The sequence below is a fragment of the Lichenostomus cassidix genome, chromosome 15 (genome assembly GCF_008360975.1).
Source record: "Lichenostomus cassidix isolate B80296 chromosome 15, HeHo_3.0, whole genome shotgun sequence".
NCBI lineage: Eukaryota > Metazoa > Chordata > Aves > Passeriformes > Meliphagidae > Lichenostomus > Lichenostomus cassidix.
The window spans coordinates 2329183-2336642 of NC_139496.1; the positions used below are offsets into that span (position 1 = coordinate 2329183).

Below are 7460 nucleotides of genomic sequence, written 5' to 3' on the forward strand. Positions count from 1 at the left end.
CCCAAACCTCAGAATTTAATTATTCATTTTCACAAAGCAGTAGACTTTGTTCTGTAAGTAAGGGAGAAATTTCTTAAGAGAGGTTTTGGTTGGCTCCTTTCCAGCATGTAAATAATACACCTTAAAAATGCCAGCAAGGCAGCTCATGAGCCAACAGCTTCTTGCCTTGGAAGTCCAGGTCTGGCTTGTATGTTTCTTCCACGTTTATAAAGTGAAGGAACCAACTTTGCCTGCTAAATGCACAGTGAGTTGCGGGGCTTGAAGCAGAGCTCTCTATCAGCTTAGCCGGAGTGAGTTAAATCACAAACGAGGGTGCAAGTGATTTAATCTCTCCTGGGTGAGGTCTCTCCTGGAGTTTCTTGGAGGGAATACAAAAGTGGGTGGGAGGAATGGAACAGTGAAGAGCTGGGCCTGCAGCTGGTCTCCACAATTCCCAGTTTTACCTCTCCGTGTGGGAGATTTGGGATAGGGATAGGGTAGTGCTGCTCTGCACAGGCAGCACTCAGGATCAAGATTTACCTGCTGACAGCTCCTGCCTGCTTTACTGAAGCAGTAAACTGAGCTCCCCCAGTTCTGCTCTCCCCAGCTCAGGCTGCTGAGCCACACGCATCCCACTAGCCCTTTGCTGCTTCCCAGGGTGGACTTGAACAATTCTGATTTCCTCCGTTCCACGTCAAGAGAAAAGCCCATCCCAGGCACACGAGCTCCCGGAGAAGGGAGGCTCCTGGAGAGGATGCCACGGCCTGGCCTGGCCTCCTGCAGCCCCTTTGGGGCCACATGGCAGGGCCTGGGGACTCTGCCTTGGGCTTGTAGCTCTGCCTCGGTGTTCGATCGCTGGCAAGGCTCGGCTTCAGACTGCACTATTTAAATTCCCGACCGCGCTATCGGCCGTCACCAGCGCCTGCCAGGGCTGTAAATCCTTCACATCCGGGATTGTCCCTCCCTCTCTGTGCACACAGAGCACAGGGGGACAGCGAGGTGGCTGCCGGGCTGCAGCATCTGCCGGGGCAGCTGTCTGGCCCATGGCTCTGTGGGGAAGACCCACACTGTGTCCACTCCAAGAGATCTGGGGAAACCCCACAGCCTCCCCTTTTTGATTTTGTAGGGGGAAGAAGGGGTTTGTAGGCAGTGTTCCGGGGCAGGAGGCTGCTGTCACTCTTCAGGTAAAGGTTTAGGCAGAGTTTGATCGTTTGGCTCTCTAAAAATACTTCGTGTTTAGCATCACCCTGTCCCACTGCCTCCACCGGGAGAGCGAATTGGCACTGCACGACTCTGCACCCACACTCTCGCAGGGCTGGGCACAGAGACTTCACACCACTGATCCTCATACACAGACACCAGCTTGGCAAGGGATTTCAGGGCTCTCCCTTCTGCTCTGAGCAGTGTCCTGGGGCAGGAGCTCAGCAGACGTGTTAGACTCATCCTGGCAAAAGCTGTGTCTGGGCTCTGGCCTGGTGAGGGAAGGAAGTGCTGTGCCCGGCAGTGCCAGCCGAGGGCTGTATGGCACCGGCAGAGACACCGAGGAGCCTCCCGTGCCACACATGGCATGTAGCACTCCAGAGACTGTGCTGTCCTGTCACGGTGATTTACCTCCTGCTTTTCCTCCTTCCCCCTTCACCCTGCTCTTCTCTCCCCCGACAGCTCTGAGTTGTTGTGAAGCTCCACATTCCTTTCCTCACAGTCATTTCCATTTTCCAGCCCTGAGCTTTGCTTCCACTCTCTTCTCCACTTCCTTTGCTCAAATGACCAGTAACAAAACAATTAGGGATGCTCCCATCAGGCTCCACAGTTGGTGTTGCAAGGAGGCTCTGAGGGACAGAGGTGTTTGTGCTTCTGATTGTTTCAGGCATATGACACTGCTCGTGACACTGGTGACACTTGCTTTGCACTGGGAAGGTTTTCTGTGGGGCTTAACCCCAATGTGTCCCTCCAAACTGTGATTTGAATCTTCAGCCCTCACAGGTGCCACGTGGATGATTATTTCACATGTACATGGGGTGTTTGACACCAGCCTGCCTTCAGGAATCACTTCAGGCAAGCCAACACTCAGCTTTGCTGTGGATTCCTGTGCTCCCAGACGCAGAGCAGGTTCAGGAGCTTTCCCAGACAGGGCTGGGATGAAAGCAAGTCTCGGAGCCTCCTCTGCCCCAGCCAAAGGGTGGGGTATTCCCTGCCCCGGGCCCACAGCAGTGTGGGGAGGGAGGCAGAGGCAGGGCTGTGCCGCAGCGCAGCAGTGCCAGCTCACTCCTTGGCACAGCCTTCAAGGGCTCAGGAGTGGGAGGGAAGTGAGAGTCCAGCCCACAGGGCAAGAAGGGAGAGTCCTTCCAGGCAAACTGAAGGAATCAGGCAGGGTGGAGCACTTGTTTGTCTGGAAAGATGATGCAGGGAAGCCCTGTAATGTGGGGATAACATGATATTCCATCCCTGCAAGCAACAGCAAAGAAGGAGGAGCCCCTTGGCCCAAGCCCCACCATCAGCCCAGCTGCCTGTGCCCTGTGCCCAGCAGGGCAAGGAGAACAATCCTCTCCTCTCCTCTCCTCTCCTCTCCTCTCCTCTCCTCTCCTCTCCTCTCCTCTCCTCTCCTCTCCTCTCCTCTCCTCTCCTCTCCTCTCCTCTCGCCGAGGGGGCTCTGTCGCTTTGTCAGTTCTTACCAAGCAAAATGAAGCAGTTTCCTTTCTACTCTAACATTTCTTTGCTGGTTTTCATTGGAATCTGGGCTGGTTTTGATATTGGTGCCTGGTGCTTGTTTGCCTGGCAAACTGCAAAGAGGAAAACTCTCATTAGAGAGATTCCAGGCCTGTGCTTTTGTGGCTGAGGGCTTGGAAACTTCTCATTCCTTCTCCATGGTCCTCCAGGGAGACCTCGAGCCAGAGCAGGAGAGAGCAGACTCTCTACTGACACGATCTCAGAGGTAAACCCAGAGCACCATCAAGGCCTCTTTATCTCAAACATCCCGACAGCTTTACAGGTGCTATTTGCTTTTTCTCCTCCCGGTACACGACACCTCGGAGGCAGAACGTCCCCCTCAGAGATGGAACGGGCCTGGAATTGGCTCCCCAGCCCATAGGGCAGCACCCGTGCGGCGATGCGGAGCAGCTGTCTGCCTGGCAGGGCTGCTCCACTTGGCAGCCAGACAAAGGACTCAGGAGTAGGAGGAAAACAAGGCTGGGAGGGAAAGTCGCTCCAGATAATACGGCATCTGGCCTGGGAGGAACCATCTCGAAGTGGGGAGCAGGGCTAGACCGGGAAGAAGTTTGTCTGGGAGGATTTAAGGGGGAAAGACTGTCCGGAATAGGCATCCAGGCTTTCATCCCAAATTGTTGCAAGGCTGTCTGGTGATGAGGGCCAGGCGCTGCGAGAGGATTTCCTGGGGCTTGGCTCAGGCTGCTGCTGCTGCGGCAGTCCTGCTTGGACACTCTATATCACAGTCCCCCTGCACAGAGTCTCAGAGGGCTCTTTGCCGTGGATGAAAGCAACACAGAGCTTCCAGGGGGATTTTGAGGTGTAAGAAGGCAACAGGGTGGAGCTGGGCAATCCGTGTTTTTACTCAGGATTAGGATTTTTGTGCATTTTGGTGAGGATGGGGCAGTAGGCAGCAAATATCAGCCAAAAAAGGCAGATGACAGAAGAGGGACACCAAGGGCTGTCAGCTTTCTCTTGGGAACAAAAAGAGCACGAGGGAAACTTTGTAGCATCAGCAGTAAGCAGCTGGGAACAGAGACAGGAATACAGCGAGCTGTAGCAAAGCGATAAGAAAGGAGCAACATTGATGCCAAAAAGCACAAAATGCACAATTTTCCCTCAGTGCCAGGATCCCAGACTGCCCCAGAGGTGTGCAAGGTGTCCTGGGGAAGGAGGGGTTCTGCACCAGGACATGCTGGCTCATTACAGTCCCACTGAGCAAGGTACTCAGCTCTGCAAAGCATCTTTGAAAATGCTGTTTGTTAGACTGGACACTCACTTGCCTCTACCACTTGCTCTTTCCACAGAGGTTAAACTTGCCTTCAGTCAAGACTTAAAAAGTTTAATTTTCAGCCTAGGCCTATCAGAGGCTTTTCATTTTGGTTGACCGTGTTAGTTGTAGCACAAGAGCAGTTTGGAGACTCGAAGGTTAAATTGATGCTCAGAAACTTGTAGGTGCATCTGTGATTATTTTATGTATGATGCTGGATCACCAGAAATGTGGGGATAAGTATTTGAATATAAACTCCCTCTAGGAAAAGGAACAAACTTCCCACCTCTTTCCCCTTGCTGCTACATGGGTCTCTGTGGTGGGTACAGGACAGTTATAATATCCCCAAGTCACTCAATTCATTAAGCCTGACAACAATTAATTACATTGAAATTAATGCGCAAATTTAATGTTTTACACACGTCAAAGACATGCCAGGAAAAAAAGAGGGTCTTGCTGTGCCATCTTTAATTCTTCTCATTGTTGATTTAACCCAAGGTGATAAGGAACAAGCCTAGTTTGTGCTCTTCATTTGCAGGTCCCCATGAGTGTTACAGCACAGTTCTGAGATGACTATTTCGTTTTGTTTCCACATAAAAGGGGACAAACAAGCTTGTTTTACAGCATGGCCCAAGGCCTCTGGCTCTGTGGCAGAGCTGCCAGCACCTTCCAACATCCCACTTTGCATGTGTATTCCTTACACCCTCGCCCGAGGGGCATGGCACCGACCCCGCAGAGCTTTGGGAAGGGAAAACCTCCCAAAGATCAGTCACAGCTCTGGCTAAGCAGGGGCTGGAGGCAAACTCTGTGGAAACACTGGCTGCTCAGTATTCCCAGTGGTTTGGGAGGAGCAGAGGTGAGGAAGTCAAACCAGGAGAGGGAACAGAGAAAATACCAAGAGAAGAAAGAGAAGGGGGACAGGGTGAATGCTGCACAGATTACACAACTGAGAACAGGCAGCTGTAGCTGGAAAATACATCATCAGTGCTTCTTGTAGTGACTGAACAGACAGACAAGTCTTCTGTCCATCCTCCCTTGCTGGAAAACAGGAACCCACACACTTACCATCAAGTTCCTTCTTAGTGTGGAAAAGGCTTGAAAATGTCACCTGTGTGATAAAATGGCTCTGCTGCATTTCCTGCTCTATGACTTGGCCACTTGGTGATGAAGAGCTGCTTTTGCTGTCAGTGAACACCACCGAGCCATCAGGCTGCAGAGCAGGGACCTGCAGCTTGCTGCACACAGCCTGGGAGCTGGAGCTGTCACACTCGAGGCACAGTTTGCATGTGCAGAGCACAACTCCAGCGGTGCAGCCAAGCTTGGGACATCAAACAAGTTGAAACCACAGGCAGCCCCTCCAAGGGAGCTCGAATCTGTGGTCACCCTGCTGAACAGTCATCCCAGGGCCTGAGCACGATGGTGGTTTTGCTCTTGTGGCCACACCTGGTTCAGAACAACTGCAGTGAACCCTCAGAGCACAGGGCAGATGAGAAGAACTTGCAGGTACTTCCTACCCTGCAGTGAGTGCCAAAAAACCAAGAGTAAAGTCAGTTGAAGTTTAAATACAGTCTGAGCAGTAAGTTTGTGCTTTATCAGGGTCTTGTGTCTTGTGCCACCACTGCTACCTGTGCCCAGAAAACTGCAGAGCAAATGTCAAATACCCAGATCTGGTACTGCTGTTTTTTTACTTACAGGACAAACAATGCTGCCCTACAAGCCTGACCATCTCATCAAGCCTGACCCTCAAAGTTTGCCCACAAGCTTGCACCACCTCTGAAGGAAGGATAATCTCTACAGGACTGTTTCCATACCTCCGCCTCCCCCTCGGAATGTTGTATATTTTGAAGCTGTCATTATAAAACCCAAGCAAAACACAGGGGATCTTGTTCTTCACAGTGTTGCTCTGAGCAGAGTTTTGTAGAGTTGGTGTAAAGCCGTGAAAAACACGGCAAGCTCGGAACGCTCCCATTTCGCACTCACTTGGTGTGACTGTAAACAACCACACGATGGAAAATACCAGAGCGGTGTGCAGGACTTCGCTGGCCTTCCAGGATTCAACAGAATGGCTGTTATTTACAAATCTGGAAGTGAAGCTTTAGGTTTGCAAAGCTCTCACTCACACAGGGAGGGTTTACCAGTGCAGTCTTTCAGGACTCTAAGAAGAATTACACAGTTATAGTCACAAGCACCAGTGTGAAAATATTGTCACTGAGCATGTAATTCTGTGCCTGGGGCTCTCAGGACCCCTCTCTAACAGACTGGAGCGTGGATCAGTTGTAAGGACAGTCTGTGCTGTTCTGGAATTAGCCAGGATTGTGGGAGTCGAGCACTTGGTCTGGAGATAAAACACAATGGTGTTTCATCTGGTACCAGTCAGAATTTTCAGATGCTTCTTTCATGCAGCATGCAGTCATTAGGGCACAAGCCAGGGGCTCAAAGGCTGCTCCGCTTTTCCCGTTCTCCCTCAATTCTCCTTTATGCAGAGGAAATCATCTGATTGCTCCGTGGCTGTTTCCGTGTCTCTGCCGTGGAGGTGTTACCTGCTTCCCTCTGCAGAGCTGTCCACTCTGGGCCTGAATCAGTGTCACTCTAAAGGAATGTCCCCCTGACTTCCAAGGAGCAGGGTCAGGCTCTCGGTGTTTGCTGTCAACCACATTAAGAGCAGTACAAAGCTACATTAAGTAGCACATGCAATAAAATTACCTAATCTCAGAGTGGCTTCTGGTAAAATATACATGGGGGTCTGATCTGGTGCACCTGAGGAGAGACTGTCCAGGTCCCAAGCAGTTTTGTGGGGATAAATCTGGAGCAATTTAATAATTTTTGGGTGTATTCGATATTAATCGACAGAAGGAGCAAACCTGAATATCTTGCAGGGAAAAGGATGAGTTCTGAAGCCAGATGCATGGTGGAAATCTTCATCATTTAACCTGAATATTTTGCAGGGAAAAGGATGAGTTCTGAAGGCAGACACATGCTGGAAATCTTCATCATTTAACCTGATTTTTAAAAATTTTTTGGTGGGGGAGTTTTACTGCCACTTGCACGCACAAAATGTGTCAATTGTCAACGAGATTCACATTTTTTTAGCCCCTCGGAAGCTGCAAGCCACGTTAACCTTCCACCTTCACGCGGAGAGAACTAGTGGTTTGGGGGGAAAAAAATTTTTAAAAAGCGCATTTTTTTCTCGGCGGCATTTAGGGGCTGGAGAGAAAAAAAAAAAATCCTTCATTTAAAAATCATCAACAGGTATTTTCCACAGAGATCGGCGGGGGGGAGAAGGGGAAGCAAGGCGGGGTGAACGCGCGGCCTGAGGTGAGGGGGAGGCGGGAAGGCGGCGGCGCCCTGAGGGACACCCCGGGGCTGCCAGGGCCCGCCGGCACGGCCCGCCGAAAAAACCCGCAACTTGTGCCAAAACTTTCCCAAGTTAATTAAAACAGCCCCCCCTGCTCCTCCTCCGGGCTCCGCGCCGCCGCCGCCGCCCGCCCGGCCCGCTCCGTGCCGGCGG

At 51.4% G+C, this 7460-nt stretch overlaps 1 long non-coding RNA gene across 1 annotated transcript; it reads right to left on the reverse strand.

Annotated features, from left to right (window-relative positions):
• Nucleotides 1-4334: 4334 nt before the first annotated feature.
• On the reverse strand, nucleotides 4335-7326 carry LOC146430124 (uncharacterized). The gene is made up of 2 exons (XR_014855262.1): nucleotides 6952-7326; nucleotides 4335-6882 (listed from the first exon to the last, which is right to left on the reverse strand). It is a non-coding gene; the product is annotated as an uncharacterized LOC146430124 (long non-coding RNA).
• Nucleotides 7327-7460: the final 134 nt, after the last annotated feature.